Consider the following 20,618-nt stretch of genomic DNA (forward strand, 5'->3'; position numbering starts at 1 on the left):
TCTGCAAATGTACAATCCTTCAGAACACTTTGTTCCCTGGTTGGGTTAGTGGTGCTGCTAAAAGTCTGCAAGAACTGGTACATATTCAAGCATAGCATTTTTAAATCCCTGCATTCATCTCCTCTGCAGACCATGGGCACAGGCAACAGAGCCAGTGCCATGAGAGTTTTGCCAGTTCTTGATGGGATGATAACCAGAAAGCCTCTACAATGCAGTTTTGTTTGCAAAAGTACATAAAACAAACATTTGTACAAGTAGATTTTTTTTATGAAGGTGAATTAAAAAGAGTTGACCCACCACCTAAATAAAGGTCACATTTGAAATGGAAATTTTGAGTGTTTGTAGATAATAGTCTTCCCTTTTGATCAGCTAACAGCACCCTTTTCACAGGTCAGTTCTTAAGAACAGACAGAAAACCTGGATACTGATCACAGCAGAGGCATAAAAATAATGACCTTCAGCAGTGATGGAGTAACCTAAGCCAATTTAGCTTTGAATCCCTGCTTAACAATCCTTTAAACTGCCTTTGCATTCGGTGTTTTACCTGAAAATGCCTTGTACACACAAAGCTGCCAGCGGAAGTGCCATGGATTAAGGGCTGAACAAAGCACAGAGTGTTATTCTGGATGTCAGTTCAAACAAAATTTTTAAAATGCTCCATTAAACCATTAGAGAGAGTCAGTTCTTGGTTGCATCTCCCTGAAATGCTGCCCACAGGTCTGCCTGCTCCTGCCATGGATGTTTAGCAGCAGTTGGAGGAGCTGAGTATTTGGGATGATTTCGGAAGGTCAGACAGCCCAAACCATCCTAAAGGTTGCCACTCTCTAGGAAAAAACGAATGCTACTTGGTTCACCTGCTAGGTCAGCGGAGTTTCTCATGCACTATGGGTGGGCAGTGTAGAATGCCACAGAACCACGGAATCATTGGGTTGGAGAAGCCCTTCAAGGACATCGAGTCCAACCATTCCCACAGCACTGCCAGGGCCACCACTGACCCATGTCCCCAAGTGCCACATCCACGTGGCTTTTAAAACCCTGCAGGCCTGGGGACTGCCACCACGACCCTGGGTAGCCTGTTCTGGAGTTGGACAGCTCTTTTGGTGGAGAAAATTTCCCTAATATTCAATCATGACTTCCCCATGCCCAGCCTGAGGCCGTTCCCTCTGCTCCTGTCCCTGTTCCCTGGAGCACAGCCCGACCCCCCCGGCTGTCCCCTCCTGTCAGGAGCTGTGCAGAGCCACAAGGGCCCCCCTGAGCCTCCTTTGCTCCAGGCTCAGCCCCTGCCCAGCTCCCTCAGCCTCTCCTGGGGCTCCAGCCCCTTCCCAGCTCCGTTCCCTGCCCTGGACACGCTCCAGCCCCTCGGTGTCTCTCTTGTGCTGAGGGCCCAGAGCTGTCCCCAGAGTTTAATGTGTGTCAGAGCTGAATTGAGAGGGACAGGAAGGAAATTTCTTCCCAAAGCCACACAATGAACCCTGCTCCTTTCCCCATATATTTGCAATTACTAGAGTGTTCTCTCTTCACGTCCTGTTTCCATGAAGCATTTCCCTTACACCCTTCAGCCAGTATCAACTGTAAGGGTGCCATGAAAAGGTGTCAGGGATGAGCACTTGTCTGTCCCTGTTGTTTTCCTGGCTGGAAAGTACAGACAGCTTCCCTCATGCTCAGGCTGCCTAATACACATTACAGGCTGTGTGAACCTGTGTTATCAGGCCTCTGGCTAAGATGGCATCTTGCCAGAAGATGCAAAAGGTATTGGAAAAATGCTGACAATGTGTTGGCCTCATCCCTCTGTCCCTTCCTACACATCCACTATTGATTATTCCTGGGGAGAGGACATTGTCTTGTACAAACTAACTACAAAAAAAAAAAAAAAATCCCCCATATGTTCAAACCAGAGCAGCTCTTAGCACAGAGCTCCAATAGCAGCATCATTAACCTCCTCCTTGGAGCAACAAATACTCCAGGGAGTTTTGGTCTGCAAATATTTAGCCAAGGCTGTTTTCACGAAGCTGACAGCATCAGTCAGCAGGTGGCTGGGAGTATACCACGTGAGGCAGCAGACGTCCAAAACCACTCCAGATGGAAAAGAAACCAGCAGAAAAGCACAGCCACTGTCAGTGTCTGTACCAAGGACATTATCAACCAGCAGAATGAATCCTGCTTCAGCGGGCACTGAAAAAATTGGTGAAAAAAACAGCCCCACTTGAAAGGGTTTAATTGGATGGGATGAATTGCTCAGGGCTGTAGCAGAGTGATGACAGCCAGGAGCCAAACACCAAGCCAAAACCCTGTGAGTCTGAATTCACCCCAAAACTTTACAAAGTGCCAGAGGACACTCAGGCTCTGCCTTATCCATAAGCATTCCAGGTACAGATTCAGACAGCCTTAATTACAGACACTGAGTAAGTGCTCCTTCACTGTGTTCTGCATGGAGCAGCATCATCTTAATATCAGATATTTTCATCTTTGGTGGTGTGATTTGCATAAACAAAATAAAGAAGTGGTGTTTAATTTAGATAATCTTAGCTATGCTTTATCATAACATCATTGAATCATTGAATGTCCTGGTTTGGAAGGGACCTTAAAGATAATTTCTTTCCAACCCCACTGTGGGGATGTCTTTGTTATCTGCAGTTTGGCTGTTATTTTCTAGAGAAACTGTATGGAAAGCAAACAGTGCCACCAAGAACAGTGCACAGGTTGCTCAGTATTTCCCAGTATTAAATAACATTTTAAATTACATTCACTTTGCCAGATTGAGGTAAATTTTAGTCATTTGAAAACTTTCATCCCCTTGCCATGGAGAAATATTTTTAAATTTACAAAGAGAATGAGCTCAGGCATTTTTAAGACTGACATTAATGAGTTGGGATAGGGGCAGGGCTTTGAGCAAGACAGAATGGTTGAGTTTGTTCCAGGAATACACCTTACTCTCATCCCAAGGGGAAAAGTGGCCAGGTTTTACAGTCTGACAAATGCAGCTGACACTTGATCAGCAGGGACCTGGGTCTAACAGCTGAATTCCCTTAAAAGTCTGGCTATTTTAAGCAAAATCATGTTTTTCTCTCTAAGGCTTGACCTTCCTTGTAGTTGTACCACCAGCTGTTGTGTTCATAGCTGCTGGTGGATTATAATTTATACAGATGCCAGTTATACACACTCTTATATTTAGGTTGTTCAACACCTCAGTCTAAGCACTCTGTCAGGTATTTTATTCCTGAAATACTAGACATGGGCTGGCTAGTAAGGCTGAGCAAGAGAGAGGGAAAAAATTCCCTCTTAGTTTCTTTTTCAGAAGTGAATACGGACTCCAAAATGTGCTGTTACTTAATGCTGTCCCAGACCATTAAGCCTTTAGAGAGCACTGAAAGCGCTGTAGAATTGTACAGACATAAATCAGGGCACAGTCAGATAAATAAACAGCTGTAAAATGGGAAACCTCCCATTGCATTAAAGGAAAAGGATCACAGCTCCTCACTGAAGCAGCACTTTGGCACCAAGGTGAGAATCCTTCCCTCTCTGCACCTGGGGTTTGTTCCCTTCCTGACCTGAACTGCTCTTGCTGCATCAACTGCCTAACCCTTCCTAACTTATTATATTAACTGCTCAGAGTAAATAAGCTCTCTTTCCTGTATTTATTAATTTATTCCAGAGAAGTTAAATAACAAAATCAGGCCTTCTTCCACTGGGCTTTTACCTTAACTGTATTAAGGCTACAAGCATTACTATCTTCTAAAGACTACCCTGTACATACTCTGCAATTCATATGTATTTTCTGGCTTAAGGAACAGGAAAAACTCTGTATAGTCACCCAAGATCAGGTACAAGTGACTGCCAATTAATTGTCTTCAGCAACAGAAATTTTTAAAAAATCCTCTGTATTGTCGTCAAGTTCAGTAGAAAGCCAGCTGTCACCAATTATTTCATCTTTCTTCCACATTGCCATAGCTGCTAAATCTTCTCTTAACTCTTTCCTCTTTTTTTTTTTTTTTTTTTTCTCAAGGTAAAAACCTCTCTGTGATATCATTTGCAGTGGTCCTCAACTGGACCAAGTAAGCCTAACACTGAAAAGTTACACTAGCAAGAAAGACATGGATTTGGACTAAAAACTGTGAATGAGCCAGCAGTGACACTCCCAGCTGAGTGCTTTACTATTTCCCCAGCCTCAGCCTGGTGGGAAGCACATGAAAATGGAGAAGTAAAATACTGTGGAGCACTCTTTGCTCAGAGTTGGACCACAGAGGATCAATTCACACCTGGGGGAAAAGTTTTGAGAACTGTCAAAATGTCACCAAGCAAAGCCTTGGTGTTCACCACGTGTCCGTGATGGCGCCTATGGAAAGAAATTAATTTATGGTAGTGCTTTTAGCTTCTGGCTGAGCTGTACCTGCTGCAGGGTGGCGGATGGGGAACTGAAGAGTTGCATGAGCTGGGTTTTGAGGTGGGATTTCGCCAAGAGCTTCTGGGCCTAAGCAGCACTCTGCCAGCACCAGTGATAGAGTCCCCCCAAACCAGCAGAGAGTGGCTGCAAAGGAGGAGTCATCCCAGCCACACTCAACTACTTGCCTGAACCTCTTTTCCAAAATAAACCACATTATCACAAGATTTTTGTGTTGGACGGGACCTTAGGGGACTTAAAGTCCATCTCATTGCACCCCCTGCAATGGGCAGGGACACATTTCACTATGCTAAGTTGCTCTAACCCCATCTAGCCTGGCCTGGAATATCCCTGCCCCTGCTTCTCTGGGCCTCACCATCCTCATAGCCAAGAATTTCCTTCTAATATTCACCTAACCCTGCCCTCTGATATTTTAAATTGTCCTGTCACTCCATGTCATTTTTTGTAGCCCCCCGCTTTGGAACTCAGCTCTTGGCTCAGATTTTGAGTGCTGTCACTTCCAGAATGGATGCTCTTCCTGACCAGTCATGGCAAAGATTTGTGTCTTTCACAGTTACCATATTGTTGGCCAACATTAAAAACACAGGACATCTCATTAGCTTGCCATGTCTTCCCCCTTACAGCCCATGACAAAAAGACCTGGACAGTCATGTCTTTCACTACCAGCACACAGTCAGGAAAGAAACAGGAAAAAACCCATTTTAACCAGAAGGCGAAGTGGTAGTACCATCTTCAGGCAATGCATGATATTTTAGCTGTCTGTCATACATGGGGAAATGTAAACACCTATAAAATGTCATGCATTTGCAGTCATAAGTGAACTCTTGTAAACATTTAGTTGAAAGATGCATGAGATTCCATCCTTTTGCCATATTCACAAAACTGCATAACAAGTTTGGGTGAGGAGGGGGCCAAACTGACTATTTCACTATTTCTTCATAATTAGGAGACAAGACTATCAATTAAGCAGGTCTGAAGGCACTCCTAGGTCCAGACTAGATTTTTTTTCTCAGTGTTCCTCGATGGAGCACTGTAAAGTGCCAGACTTTGCTTAGAGACACAGAAATTTTGCTGATGTTTGGGAAACCCCCAGTGGAAAGCTGTGGTTGCATTTCTAGCAGTCACCTCCTATGGGATCAGTTTCAAGAGCCCTGAACTGCACAAGGTTGGCTCCTTTCATCCTTGCTTTCCACACCTCAGCCATCTGCTCACTGCAGCAACAGGGACCAAGCCCAAAAGGCTAACTCAGGTTTAAACAAGCTCAGGGAGCTGCTGCTGCTGCAACCTAAAATAATTTCTGTGTGTCCTTTCTTTTTCCTTTTCACAAAATAAAAATGGTGAGAGCAGGAGGAAAGAGGAGGCATTAACCCAAGTTCCAGCAAAGACCACCTGCACAGCCAGCAGCATGTTTAATGCCACAGCTGATGGACATATTTTGACTTCTCTAAAGGGCATAGAGTTTATTTATTAATTTTTTAGGGTAATATTTGTGTTCTTCCCATAGCCTCGAGCAGACGAGTGCTTACCCAATGAAATGGCTATTTATGTAAATGCTGACCACAGGACAACTCCCTGGAAAGCAGACGTTGCTTTGATGGCTTTGCCAAATACTACAGGGCAGGTTTGGAGGCTACAAGCTCTTTCCCCAGCAGAGCTGCTGCTGCTGCTCCCAGTTCTGTCACTGACCTGCAATGGAACCATGTTCCCTTTTAGCTCCTTACCTCGTTTTCCTCCTCTGTTACATCAAAGAAAATGGCATTCCACTTTCTCAGTTTGATGGGATGTCTGGATGAAAATCACACAACAAAAACCAAAGCATTTCACATAGACATAAAATATACAATCAGGAAGCTCTCCCTGGTGTTTCTAGAAATTCTGGGATAATATAACTCCTTCGCCTAGCTCTGGTTTCTGAATTTGAAATATGGCAAACAGGGCTGAAATTTCATGTATTTTCTTTACCATTCCCATATCATTTTCTTTACAGACTCTCATATTTGAGTTGTTTCACTGGGAAGAGAAGCTCTTTTGAGGGTAAAATTTAAAATAGCTGCAGGTACCTCTTGTCGGTGCTGTAGAAATGGAGAAAATGTGAAGTTACAGTGTGACATTAGCACAGGATTAATAATTCTGAAACACATTTTCAAGAAAACCAAAACAATAAGAACAGAGACACACAGCCTCTCCCAGACCCTCTGGAGAAGGGATTTCTGATTTATCTTAGTGCAATTGCCTGACTAAGGGGAGATTAGTACATGCAGAGCTGGTACTTTGTTAGAAGTCATGTTGATTTCATGGGAAATGAGCACCTGCTGACCCTGATGCTCATTTTGTAAATTAAAAAAAATAAATTAAAAAATTTAATTAAAAAAAAAGGAAAAAAGCTATTTAGTCAAAAGCATCTTAATAGGTTCTTATAAAATATGGCTCCCACTAAGTTCAACGTGCTGATAAGGAATGACAAGATGCATCCATAGGCTGGTGTTGACACCAGCTGGAGGAAAACAGAGCAGGGCCACCAGAGTGATGTGCAACTGCAGTGGTGTGGAGCAAGGCACACAGCAGATAGGATGGAAGCAGTCTAAATTAGGAGTCAGCTTAAATTCTTCCATTTCTGCTTGCCTCAGATTTCCTATGGCTGGTTGTAGGTGGTTATCTATCAACATTACTTCAAACCCACTGAGTTACTCTTCAGAATCATTCAAGGACGCTTCTGTCTGTACCTGACTAGCATGGAGACCTCCGTGGGATCTAGGCATGGGAATACAGCCCATCATGCCCACTTCAACAAGCAAAGAATATGCTCAGCTCCTAATTTGGGAGCTCCAAAATGAAGCTCTAAGAAAAGCAAATATCCCCACACCTTGCAAATATGAGCCTTATGTAACATGGATTTCCACCTACAGAAGGGAATGCAGGTTTGCGACGGATTGGGTACGAAATACGCAATGGCAAAAATTCAGATTTCCCTGGTGATCTTAAAATACTGTATAGATTTATTCCCTCCACATCCATCAGCATGATATTATGTTTCATCAAAATGCTTTAACACAGTCCCTGAAGAGCAGGCCTCAGAGATACAGACTTCCTTTCAGACACGTACTTGCTGGTGAGATGAGTCTTGGGAGTGATGCCGTGCTCTCCAAAGAGAGTGACAAAGACATTGGCGTCGGTTCCTGCTCCCCGGACATCTCCTGTCACTGTCACCACCTCGTACACTGTGGAAAGAGAAAAGAAACATCAGGACAACAGGAGAGAGCCTTCACCCTTTGTAGATCCTAGTCATCACCAAACCTGAGCTGGTAAACACAAACTAGAGATGAATCTATGCACCCACTGCCCAAACAAACCCATCTCTAGGACAGGGCATAGTGAACCCAGCTCTTGAAGATCATCACATCAAACAAAACTGCTGGAGACACTTTGCATGGGCAGAGAGGGACTGTGTTAGGATGGACTTTGCTGCAAATAAAACACTTCTCTGTGAACATGCTGCCTCCCCTACCACAACGCGTGAGGATGTGCTACATAGAGCAGATGAATTTATGTGAAGTGTTAAAGCTGTTGAGCCACTTTTCATTTATGCACATGTCAATGCAATGCACGCTTTCCTGTTTGCTCTGATAAGATATTTGTATGGAAGCTGGGACATCGCTACAGCCAGGAATTTTGCATTTTGGTTGTTATGGAGATTTTACCAAAGACAAAATGGTAAATTGTGAGGAGAATCACAGAGTGACCTGAATTGGAAGAGACCTGGAAGGCCCCAGAAAATCTCGCTCAACAGGGCATCAATCTTTCCACTCTCCCACAGGACCCACAAGGATGATCAAGTCCAGCTCCTGGCTCTGTCCAGATACCCCAATTATCCCACCTTGTGCATCCCAGGGAACATTGTCCAAGCACTCCTGGAGCTCTGGCAGCCTCGGGGCTGTGCCCATTCCCTGGGGAGCCTGGGCAGCACCAGCACCCTCTGGGGAAGAGCCTTTCCCTGATACCCAAACTAACCCCCCTGGCAATAGGTAAGAAAACACTAAAATCAGAGTCTCAAAGCTCTATCTATTTATCTTTCCAAGCAGCACACTGAGTGATAGCTTTATTTACACACACACACACATCTTCTTGGGAGACACACAAGTTAAAAAGTACCTTTTACTCAAGAGGCATCACAAGACCCAATGGCCAAAAGGCAGAGTTAGACAGATTGAAATAACAATAATTCTGTAGTCAGACATACATTTCTTAGGATGATGAGTGATGTTAGAACAAGACTTGAGGCCTGAAAACAGGATACTTTACTGAAGGACATGTCTTGGTTGGCTAGACAGAGAAGGAACTGGAAGAAATTACAAAACCTTGCCTGTGGCCAAGCTATACACCCTGATGGCCCTTTTTGGCTTCAGACAACGTGATGTTCATGATCTAGTGATGGCATGTCAACCTCAGACCTATCAGCTAGAGGAGAGGCTGTACTTTCAGTATTTCATCCTGCACAAACTGACTGCTAACTATGGGATTTCTCACAACTAATGCTGTAAAAATTCCCTCTTGATGGGTGCATCAGAACAGTTACATGTTTTTATTAGTGTCCATCTCTCCCTCCCTACATCACTAATCTATTCTATTCACATATGTATTGTATTGTATTGTATTCTATTCTAGTCTAGTCTAGTCTAGTCCATTCTATTCTAGAATTCTATTCTATTCTATTCAATTCTCGACTCTATTCTAGTCTACTCTGTATTTATTCAAAAGACACAAAAACTATATTGTAACTCTGCTCTGAGCATCAAATGTTCTTCCACAATAACACTCTTCCCTCAAAACATCATCAGAAAGAAATTTAATCACCATTTCAACCAAAAGAGCAAAATGCAGGGCACTCATGTAAAACTGATTAAAAACTATTCTTTATTTCCATCAGCTCTATTGCATTGAGAAAAAAAAAAGTGCAATATTTTCCTAATCTCACCTTCCCATGAATATAAATAGGACAGGAAAGGGGACATTATTGTAATAAATACAGGAAGTTGTGATCTGTGCTCGGAACATTTTAAGCATCCCTTGGGCTGGTGTATTTCATTTACAGGCTCAAAGGAAGAGGAGATTTGTTTGCAAAAAAAAAAAAAAAAAACAAACCAAAAAACAAGAACCACAAAAAAAAAAAAAAAAAGACCAAAAAAAAAAAAACCCCACCAAAAAACAAAAAAAAACCAAAAAAAAACCAAAAGAAACAACAACCCCCCCCCCCCCCCCCAAAAAAAAAAAACAAACCCGGGAAGAATATGGGGACCGTTATGAGTAGAACAGCTGCCCATTTTTTTAAAAGGTTGCAGAGTTAATAGGTTGGGCCAGTTGCTGCCAGGGTGGAGTTCTAACTGTTTGTTATTGCAATCACCTGTTGTTTTCGTTAACACCTGTCATTGATGGTTAAGAATTCCCCCTTTGTCGAGTGACACCCTGCTGCTTCCTTGAGGATGGCACCCGGGACGGTGAAGAGGAGGAGACCTTGGAGTTAGCATGCAAATGACCTCAGAACCAGCATGCAGCAGGAGAGACCCCTCACCAAACCTTGCCAAAAACCCCTAAAACAACGAGCCAACACAAAATTTGCGCATCAAAGTGATGGCAAGACGTGAGGAACAGAATCTAGTACCCACCAAAGCCTTTTTACTCCTCACACTAACTGGAAGATGCTGGGTAGACAGAGGAACTCAAAGCTAAAGGCAAGGTTGTTCTCCTCAGGATAGAGCCCCCGGCTTTGCCCACAGACCAGTAGTCAAAGCTGCTGTCTTCTTCCTCCTCTTGAGTCGCTCCTGGGAGCAGCGGTGGGGTTAGTGCAGACCTGTTGGTTCTTCCCACCCGAGCCGATCACTTTTAATAAAGGCATTAAAAAGGAGAAAGGTCTCCTGCCAGTGTTTATTTCAGGATCCACGGCCTGCGCATGAGTAATAAACACGAGCGGTGTTTTCACACAGAAGGTGTTTGCATTAACCATTAGCAGGCTGGGGCTGCGGCTTCAGAAACAGTCAGCTCACCTTAGGATGTTGCTGTGCTCATCCTGACCAGCCCTTTATGCCTGATCATCTCAAAGAGTATTATGACTTATCTGTGCAGTGGAAGTATTTGTCACTCTCAGCTTGCCACTGCCCAAGTGGCAGCTACAGCTCATCATCCCTCTGGAAGCTTTGTGGCTGGTCTAGCTCACAGCTAGTGTTTGTCAAAGTTTGGTGATCCTTGATGATCTTGGAGAGCTTTTCCAACTTCAGTGATTCCATGATTCCAAGATTTTTTAGGAAAAAGGGTCTTTAGGCATTGTCTCCTCTTTCATCACAGGGCCTAAGCAAAATTTGCCCCTGTTCTGGTTTTCAGGGGTGAGGTCAAGTTATGTTCAACTTTGTCTGGCATGCAGACATTTTTCATGTGAGAAGAGAAAAAAAGAGCCATCACAACAATCTGTAAGTTCCCAGAGACCTTTCAAAAGCTCAGACAGTTTTTCTAGTGAGTTTCTTTTACTGCTAGAGAAGTGCTAGGACTTTTTTGTTATATGTCCATTTAACAGAGTCTGCCATGCTAAACCTGCCCATCAAGTGGAACTCATTTTCTTGAGCTGGTCTGATGCACCTGTGCAGGCATTGACATCACCTCATCTATACAACCAATCTTAATTTCCTTGCTGAAGTTGTAGAAAATTATCTACTCCCTAGCAAGTGAGGTGATGGGATACAGGGACATTGTCAATCAATTTTCAATCCCTAGCAAGTGAGGTGATGGGATACAGGAACATTGTCTAAGATAATGTCCACCACCAAGCCACAATTTCCCCCCCTCCCATAAAAATAAAATCCCTCGTCTGATTTCTGCAATGGGAGTCTCACAGCTGGAAAACAGTGACAGCCCGAGTAGATGGGCTGCCCTTTAGGTTCACAGCCCCAAAATCAGCCTTCATGCACTGCAGTGGGCAGGCAGCACATGGATGAGTAGTTTTCACCAGGACAGATGTGCTGAGCCCTGCTTGATTAGCTCATGCCATTACCAGGCATACATTGTGTTTAAGACCATTTTAATTCATTTTGCACTGAGGGACAACAGGAGGGTTTGGGTTGATGATATCAGCACATCACTGCATTTGACACACGTTACAGTGCACTGCTGGAAGGGGGAAGGAGCCCTGCCACCTCTTTTCCAGCACTACAGCTGGATGGCCAGCTGTGCAAATACATGATGTCCCAGATTTCCAGTGATGTCATGGATGCAGGGCCCATAATTTTCTTTGCAGGAAGAAAATTAAAGTTTAATGCTAATATTGATGCCAGCTACTGCAAAAGGCAGGAGACAAATGCAGATTATTTAGCCACTTCCTTCAAAGGCATGGAAGCTCAGCAGTATAGATTCAGGATTGTTTCTTTTCTTTGCATTTTTTTTCAATAATTTTTTTCTCAGACCCTGACAGCTGTCATATTTGCACTTTGAGGGCCCAGAAGACAGAAAAGGCAGAGCTGGGGTGGGGATAAACATTTTGTACCCCAGCCCCTTTGCTGGGAACAGCACCCATGATATAGTTCCACAAAAACTATAGGTTAGTGACATTTCATAACCACCCTCAAGTTTGTTCCTGAATAATTGGATATTCTGGCTTTGAAAGAATATGTCCAGTGCTAGCAAATCCCAAGCATAAACATCTTGTATTTAGTGATTTAGGATGACAAAACTGAAATAACTTAAAAGCTTGAAACAGGTTATCTGTGGAAGTTATCTAACTAAAGTTGGCATCTAGGTTAGAAGGATAAAATTTACTACTTCAGTGCTCCAGTTTTGAAAGAGAATATTAGGAAAATACAGAAATTGAATTCCTAGGTATCGTGTAAATTTCATACATCTTCCAATCAAGCTCCCTACTTCCTTTTTGAATGGCTTCATGATATTTCTAATCTTTCAGTTTTGAGTCCCTGTTTTTCATACTCTCCATCACTCAAAAGATCCTAGTTCTCATGGAGGGTCCACTCGCATTATTATTTTCTGGATCATGGGCACTAATGCTCACCAAAGACTTTCCTACATGGTGCCTCTTCAGAGCTTTGTAGTAACTTTTGGCTTCTGGGATGTAAAAAACCAACTCCTTTTACATGTTCCTGCTGTTTTAACTGACTGAGATGTGCTTTGGCAGAGGCTTCTTGGCCTCTCTTTGCACCCATGATGCCCCTACTTCTTTCTTGGTCAAACATAAGATGTAAACCTTGACATTCCCATGTCTCCATAAACTTTCACTGTCATTCAGGCAGGATTCCCAAAGGTCTTCACCCAAGTGGTCAGGTCATGAAGCCAGCATTCAGATGCTGCTGTGGGGTTTGGAGCAATGTGCTCCACTGGAGAGTTTCCCTGCCCGTGGCAGAGGTTTGGAATTAAATATTCTTAAAGGTCACTTCCAAGCCAAATCACTCTGTAGTATGCCTTACTGCTTTTCCTAGCAATGTTGGCTGAGTTTATGAAGTTTATGAAGTTTATGGCAGCCCCTGGACAGTGGAGCCCCAGAGGGAGACCACCAGGGCAAGGCCTGGACCCCAGTCTGATCATCATGCTGCATGGGCCTCTGCCCACAGGAACACTCCTACATCAGGGTGCTTGATTTAGGTGGCAAACAACCCTGCTTAAAGGTCAGAGTGAGTCTATTCCGAGTGCTCAGATCACTGCCAAGTTGCAGAAACCCACAGTGTTAGTATGGGAATGACTGACTTTCAGCCCAGTCTCCAAGTCTTGCTTTTCTCCCAATAGGCCGGGCTGAGTCAATACAGAGCTTTAATATGCTTACTGATACAGGCTCTTTTGTTCCAAATATTATCTCAATCAAGCGGAATTTAGTTCACTTATCTCCTCTGGTAGATATTGAATCCCCAGCTGACTCCACTGCTCAGCTATCCTTCGCAAGGCCTTCAGAAGCTGGTGAAAGTTCCAGCAAGCTAAACAGGGCTGATTTGCTACCAACTGCAAACCCATTACTGCTTTTCTCAGGCAAATACAAGCTCAATAAAGGAAATTACGGAAAGTACAGACAGTACTTTCTTTGTTGAAAACAAGCATTCAGAAATGGCCATTTCAAGTGCAGGATACAGACAGCATAAAATCAGTTTCAAGTTACATTGCATCGCTGCTGGAAACACTCACACCCGTTTCCTTGCCTTGCAGGAGGAGATGATAAATGTGAAGTTGGCTAATATAAATCCATCCATTCAATGATGAGAGTAGAGAAACACTTTCTTCAAAATGACTCCTAAAATTACTGTAAAACTATAAACACTGACAAGTGCATACTGGGACACTTCAGCCAAGAGCATGGAAACTTCCCTTAGCGGCCCAAGAAAGGAATATTTCCAGGACAGAAGAGTGCTTTAGCTGATAAATTCTGGTTTTTCTGACTCCAACAACATGGGACTGCTCAGCATCAGTTGTGGCAGTGACTGCAGGCCCTGTCAGGTCACGTTCTCATGAGGTGAATATGAAGAGCTGAGTTGGTGCCTAATTTCTGTCCAGCAAGACTGTCCCTTGGAGGAAAAAAAATTAGGGTTGTGCCACTAGAATGATTAAGCAGGTGAAATAAGACAGAAGAGATAGTGAGGAATTGGGGAAAGGGAGAAGGAAAGCAAAACCCACATGTGCCAGAGGATGGGCCAGTCCCTTCTCAGTAATGCAGAGCAATGGAATGAGAGGAGCAGGGAGAAACAGAAGGAAGCTCCATCTGAACATGGGGAAGAATTTTGTTGCAGACATTTTTTATGAAAAATCCTTTCCTTAGGAATTTTTCTCCTGAGAAGCTGAGAGGCCTCAAGAACAAAATGTAAACAATGGTTGTCTGCTGCTGTGGAATGCAACAGGTGCATCTGTGATTGGCCCATGTTGGTTGTTTGTAATTAATGGCCAATCACAGCCCAGTTGTCTTGGACAGAGAGTCTGAGCCACAAACCTTTGTTATCATTCTTTCCTATTCTATTCTTAGCTAGCCTTCTGATGAAATCCTTTCTTCTATTCTTTTAGTATAGTTTTAATGTAATATATATAATGAAATAATAAATCAAGCCTTCTGAAACACGGAGTCAGATCCTCGTCTCTTCCCTCATCCTGAGACCCCTGTGAACACGGTCACAGAACTTTGCTGTGCAGTGATCAAGGGCTGAAACAGAGACCAGAGAGGGTGTGGAGTCTCCCTCACTGGGGATATTCCATGGACAAAATCCTGTACCCTGTGATCTGGGATGATCCTGCTGGAGCAAGGAGATGAACCAGGGGACCCACTGTGGTGCCAGCCTGAGCCACTCTGGGATTCTGTGACTCATCTTGAGTATAAGCCCAAATCAACACCAGCTGCTTGGAAGCTGTGGCTCTCAGAGCTACCTTCAGATGCTTCTGTTTGGCAGGATGCATTTACCTCAGCAGCACTAATGGCTGTTTGCACTTGGCTGCACCTCCAGCTGGGAATTCACTGATTATCCTCAATATTCACTTCATGTTGATTCATGCAAAGCACCAATCACTCTGGCTTCTCCTGAAACACTTTGGAGTGTGTTTGTCTTGGAGCACCTGAAGAGTACCTTGACATTTATGCAAAATACTTGGAAGTTTTTAAGGGTCTGTGCTGACTGTTTTAGGTTATGTTTGACAAAACAATGCTCTCTGCATGTGAACACATCAGTTAAATACTTATGATGGCTGCAGTTTAATTGGGACCATCCTTTACCCACCACAAAGAAGAGCCTTTTAAATTGCAGCCTGTTTGTTTTTAGTGAGCCACAATTTGTGCAATAATCTCTTGTCGTACACAAAATGAGTCAAATTCTTCTCTCATTCACTCTGAAGCAAATCCTGACTAACTCCATTGACTTGAGCACAATGGCTTTGGATTTGAACCTCAGAACTGTGAGCAGATTTGGGCCTCACTTTTTGAGAGATTGCCTGCTCTTTAAATGCTTCGTGGAAAGAAGCTTTTGAGTCTGGCATGGATGCCAAATTAATTATTCAAAGCAGAAGAGAGGGATTTTTTTCACAAATATTTGGACTGGTTGCACACTGATACACATTTTGCTATTCATAGTTTATACAAGGAATTGCAGAATTAATAGCATCTCGCATTTTGAGACTTTGTCATGGACATGAATAAGGAAGTTTTCTTCTAAGCAAACTTAGTGCTGGTACTCACAAATATCATTATCTTGAGCTCTGAAATATCATTTATCTCTTAAAATATAAATCCAAAGCTGAAAACTGTCCTGCCTGTTGTCACAGTCAGAGTAGTCATGGTTTGGAGTGTGTTTTACTTAATCAGCTATTGTAAAAATTAACATTTCATTCCCATGCAATGTAGGAAGCCAAACTCGATTCATCTGGTGCTCCAGCTACTTAAAAGAGTATTTTTGCCTGAACACTACCAGGAAAAACCACCTTAGTTCTTTGCTGGAACAGTAAAGTAGAATTAGTGTAGCAATCAACATCTTTTTTATTCAAGCTTAAATTGTGTTGGAGGAAAACACTGTGCCTCAGGGGAGACAGACACAACAGAAACCTGTTCCATTTCTTTCATTGTCTCTTGGAGGCAAGAAAGACCTGCCAGGACATGGGGTGCCTCTGAGTCACCACTATCAATAAGAACATTAGAAATTTCTGTCCAATGGGAGGTGTGCAGCACAGCCTGGGTAAAATATGAAATCGATTTTATCTGCAGCACTGAACAAAGTCTGTGGTAGAGCGACGTGCCTGCAGAATGCAGCTGGAAGTAATTCCCTGCTGTCTGCCGTGTCTCTGATTAGGGGGATGGAGCATCTCTCCTATGAGGAAAGGCTGAAGGCACTGGGAGAGCTCAGCCTGGAGAAGAGAAGGGTCTGGGGTGGCTTTCTGGCAGCCTTCAATTACCTGAAGGCAGCTTATTAAAAATGTGGGGAGAGACATTGGACAAGAGCCTGGATTGACAGGACACAGGGAATGGCTTCCACTGCCAGAGGGCAGGGATGGATGGGATATTGGGAATTAGGAATTGCTGGCTGTGAGGGTGGGCAGGCCATGGCCCAGGGTGCCCAGAGCAGCTGTGGCTGCCCCTGGATCCCTGGCAGTGCCCCAGGCCAGGCTGGATGGGGCTGGGAGCAGCCTGGGACAGTGGGAGGTGTCCCTGCCCATGGCAGGGGGTGGCACTGGATGAGCTTAAAGATCCCTTCCAACCCAAACCATTCTGTGGCTTTATGCTCTATGCCACCAGCCTCTAACAAGATCCCACTCTCTTCTAGTCACCTAGACAGAGAAAAACCAAGACCAAGGAGAGACCTTCTCCTTGCTGCCAGCCCTGACCCCAATACCCAGGTAGGAGGAAGAGCAATTTCACCAAAGATTCTTTTATTGGCCACTCCTGTCCAGCATCCCTGGCCTGGAGGCATTGCAGGTGCTGGATGTTCCCTGACATGAGCAGGGCAAGACATTTCTCACAGCCTTTATTCCGGGGAACGGCTGAGCTGTTTTCACAGAGCAAAACACAGAGAAAAACACACCCACATCAACAGCCTTTCAAAACTGCCTGGCCTGAGGCGCTGAATCCAACAGGAATGTGTTCAGGAGGGAACAGCTGGCAAAGCCACAAGTCAACAGCTGGCAAAGCCACTGGGTGAGTCAACAGCTGGCAAAGCCACCAGCAGGTGAGGCCACCATGAGCAGGGACAGCCTTGCCACAGCAGGAACACTGGCTGCAAGCCTGAGGGGACACTGCACCCTTGGCAGCTCTGGGGTGAGGAACCAGCTCATTTGGAGCTGATTTCTAGCTGTGTTTCATGTTTGTGCTTGGCCTAAGCAGGGAACAATGCCTGATAGAAGAACAGTGCCTGTGTAATAAATACAAGTTATGCATGTCACTGATATTTACATGAGCACTGTTAGATGTGGTTATGGGTTAGGTGTTGGGTGAGGTTTGGAGCAAACTGGTCTGGGTGGTACTGGAATTATGTAGCCTCCAAGGTCCCTTCCAACCCAAAACCATTCCAGGGTTCTATGATTCTAGGAATAAAGAGCAACTCCCCAGTTTAAGTAGTCATGGCACAGAGTTTCTACTATTCAAATAGCACCCTAAAAAGAAATATTAAAAAAAAATTTTGTCTTTCTTCCTCCTACTTCTGCCTTCTTTACAAATATGTCTTAATTAACACTTACAGTTCAGAGTGAAATTCTGATTGAGATACTACTGCAATACAGATGTCTATAAAATGCAGACCTCCAAACTGATGCTGAAAAATACAACATTTCTGAACATCAGGTGACAAAGTGCCAAAAAGACCTGGTTTCCAACAGTCACATTCAATTACAGAAACAATGCACAACTCCTTGGTGATATGTCTCCAGCTTGTCTTGCAGTGCACGTAAATCCATCAACCAAAGCCACAATTATTATTTTCAGTCTTTCTTTAGGTGTTGCCATTCAGGTATTTGTGTCACTGTGTTGCAAGGAAGAAAAACTGCCCTGACAATGCCTGGAGAAATAGCTGCACCCACAAGGCACTGGCAATAAATAAATAAATAAATATTTCTTGGAGCAGCAATAGTCAGCCAAGAGGAGGCCTTAACCAGACAAAAACATGTTGTGAATCTGGAATTTACATCCTGATTGCAAGTTTGACATCTAAAACAAACCCTCAGTAAAACACCGCATCCCTGCAGTGATCAGAGGCTCTTGACACCAAACCCACCATGACTCTTGGCTTTCCTGGGGCTCAGCCAGATAAACCACCTCACCTGAGGCTGTAGGATTGTCCCGGGCTGGATTAAAATACTGCTTTGCCCTGCTCCCCTCTCTGTGCTTAGCCACTTGTAGCTCAGTATTATTTTTTGCCCAGACTTTCCATCCTGATGGATGTAATTCTGCTGTTTTAATGGAACAGTATTCAGATATTAGTCCAAATTCCCAGGGACAGGATGATAAACAGCTTCACAAAGGGCCTAGAAGATGTATATTTAACAAAGTATAAATGGGAACAAAACTAATGATCCTTAAAATATAAATGTAGTCCTGAAACTTGGAATTTGATGTACTGCTAGAGGAACTGATATACCTGTGAGCAAAAACATCTCCTCAGTTCTCTTTCTGCAGCCAGAGAATGAAAAACTACCCAGGCAAAGATTGGATGTTTTAAAGACAAAGGAATCGCAGCTGTTAAGGCAGGAAAGAGAAAAGGGAAGAGGGATACAACAGAAGAGGGAAAGGTAAAAACCCCAAATAGTCTTGAATTATTCTAATGTGATCAAGTATAGATAATTGAATAGAAAACTGAATCCAGACTGGTGGGATACCTGGGCTGGGGTTAGATGATCCAGGACTGAGAATACTGATCTGCATTTAACATCCATTCTCAGTGCCAGCTCGTTCAGCTCCTCTCCAGGAACTCTCAGGTATTTTCTATTCAAGTCCAAACTCTAACACTCAGTCTAAAAGGTACCCACAGGCAATCAAGGGTATGAAACTGAGCTCCATAAAAGTGAGCTCAGCACTCCATTCAGAGCTGATTGTTTTGGGTGTGAGCAGAGCAGCAGTGCTGGGGAGCTGCGGCTCCTGCTCGTGGGTGTGGGTTTCACATCAGCTGCGCCGTGCCTTTGGCAGCCTGGCACCCACAGCTGCTCCTGGATGCTGTTTTTGGGGCTGCCAGCTGGACTGAGCCATCCCAAACGGATCATGTGTGCCTAACAAGAATGAATTCTGCATATGTTTGGGGTCCTGCCCTGGCAGAGGAGAGGTGGGCGAGCGCAAGTGCTTGCTCCCCCCAGCTCTGTGCCTGCACTTGGCCAAACCCACACCTGCAAAGGAAAAGTGACATCTGCAAACCTCCAGATACCAGCAAGAGCTTGCTCCAAAAAGGTTTATTTGCATTCATCTGCTTTATGACACTGATTTTCCACACCAGTGACTAGTGACATCCCTGCTGCAAGTCGATGGCTCATTATGGGCTACGAAGAGCTGCTGTGATTCCTTTCAAAGCCCCTCTCCCAGCATTTTAATCACTCATTTCCAATTTGTAAGGCCCTGTTCCAGCATGACACCTCCAGCCAACTTCAGCTCTCCAGTGGGAATACACAGGTGTGTAGCAGGGGTGTCCAATAGGCAGGCACAAAGACTTTTTAGCACCAACATAAAAGTTATTTTCAAGTGCTCCTGAAACTAATCAACACTTCAGTATCACAACTAATTTAGTATTGGCTTGTTCTGTCACACAATAGTGAATTTCTGTGATAGTTCATAGAATCATAGAATGGCCTGGGTTGGAAATGACCTTAAAGACAGATGAGTCCCAAGCTCCCTGACATGGGCAGGGTCACCTTTCACTAGACCAGGTTGCTCCAAGCCCCATCCAGGCTGCCCTTGTACACTGTCAGGGATGGGGGATCTTGTGTTTCACCCCCTCCACAGAGAAGAATTTCTTCCTAACATCTAACTCTAAACTGTTATTACAGGACATGAAATAACACAACGTGGATACGCTGCTCTTTCAAGGTAAAAGAGACTTTTTAATTTCTGACTCCAACATTTATGGGTTTCCAAAAGTGACACCTCTCCAATGACACTGGAGAAACCAAGAGTCCATCAAATTTCTCTTCCTCCTCCATAAAAGAATGCAAAACAATAACTAATTTACATAAAATGTGTGAGAAAGTTTGTTACAAGAATGCAAACATCAGAATGTTTAGAAAATTTTAAAAAATCAGGGTGACACTAAACCTAACCTCTCTCAGTATGAAGTCATTCCCCATTGTCCTGTCATTCCAGGCTCTTGCAAATAGTCCCTTTCCAGCTCTCTTGTAGGCTCCCTTCATATACTTTAATTAGGAAGACCCAATTAAATAGTTCCAAAGTCCTCTCTATTCCGGGCATGTACTCACAAACACCTAACAAACATTAAAACTAATCTAAACTTTTCAAAATACATATTTTCTGTGGTCATTCACAGCTGTGGGAGATGCTGGGGAGCAACCAGATGAGATCCATAACTCCAAGGGGTGTTCAGAACCCCCTTCTCTCAGCAGCACAGTTTGCATCTCCCAATGGACGCGAGACATAAAATTGCCACTGGCACAAAGCTCTCCTCAGAATGTTTTATGCCTGAAACCCAAGCTCATTTTAGTGCCAAGGAGTAAAAATAATACCTGTCTTCCAAAGAGGAGTCCTTGTTCATCCTGACTCAGAACATTAATCAAAGCCTCAGCTGGG

The sequence above is a fragment of the Ammospiza caudacuta genome, chromosome Z (genome assembly GCF_027887145.1).
Source record: "Ammospiza caudacuta isolate bAmmCau1 chromosome Z, bAmmCau1.pri, whole genome shotgun sequence".
Taxonomy (NCBI): Eukaryota; Metazoa; Chordata; class Aves; order Passeriformes; family Passerellidae; genus Ammospiza; species Ammospiza caudacuta.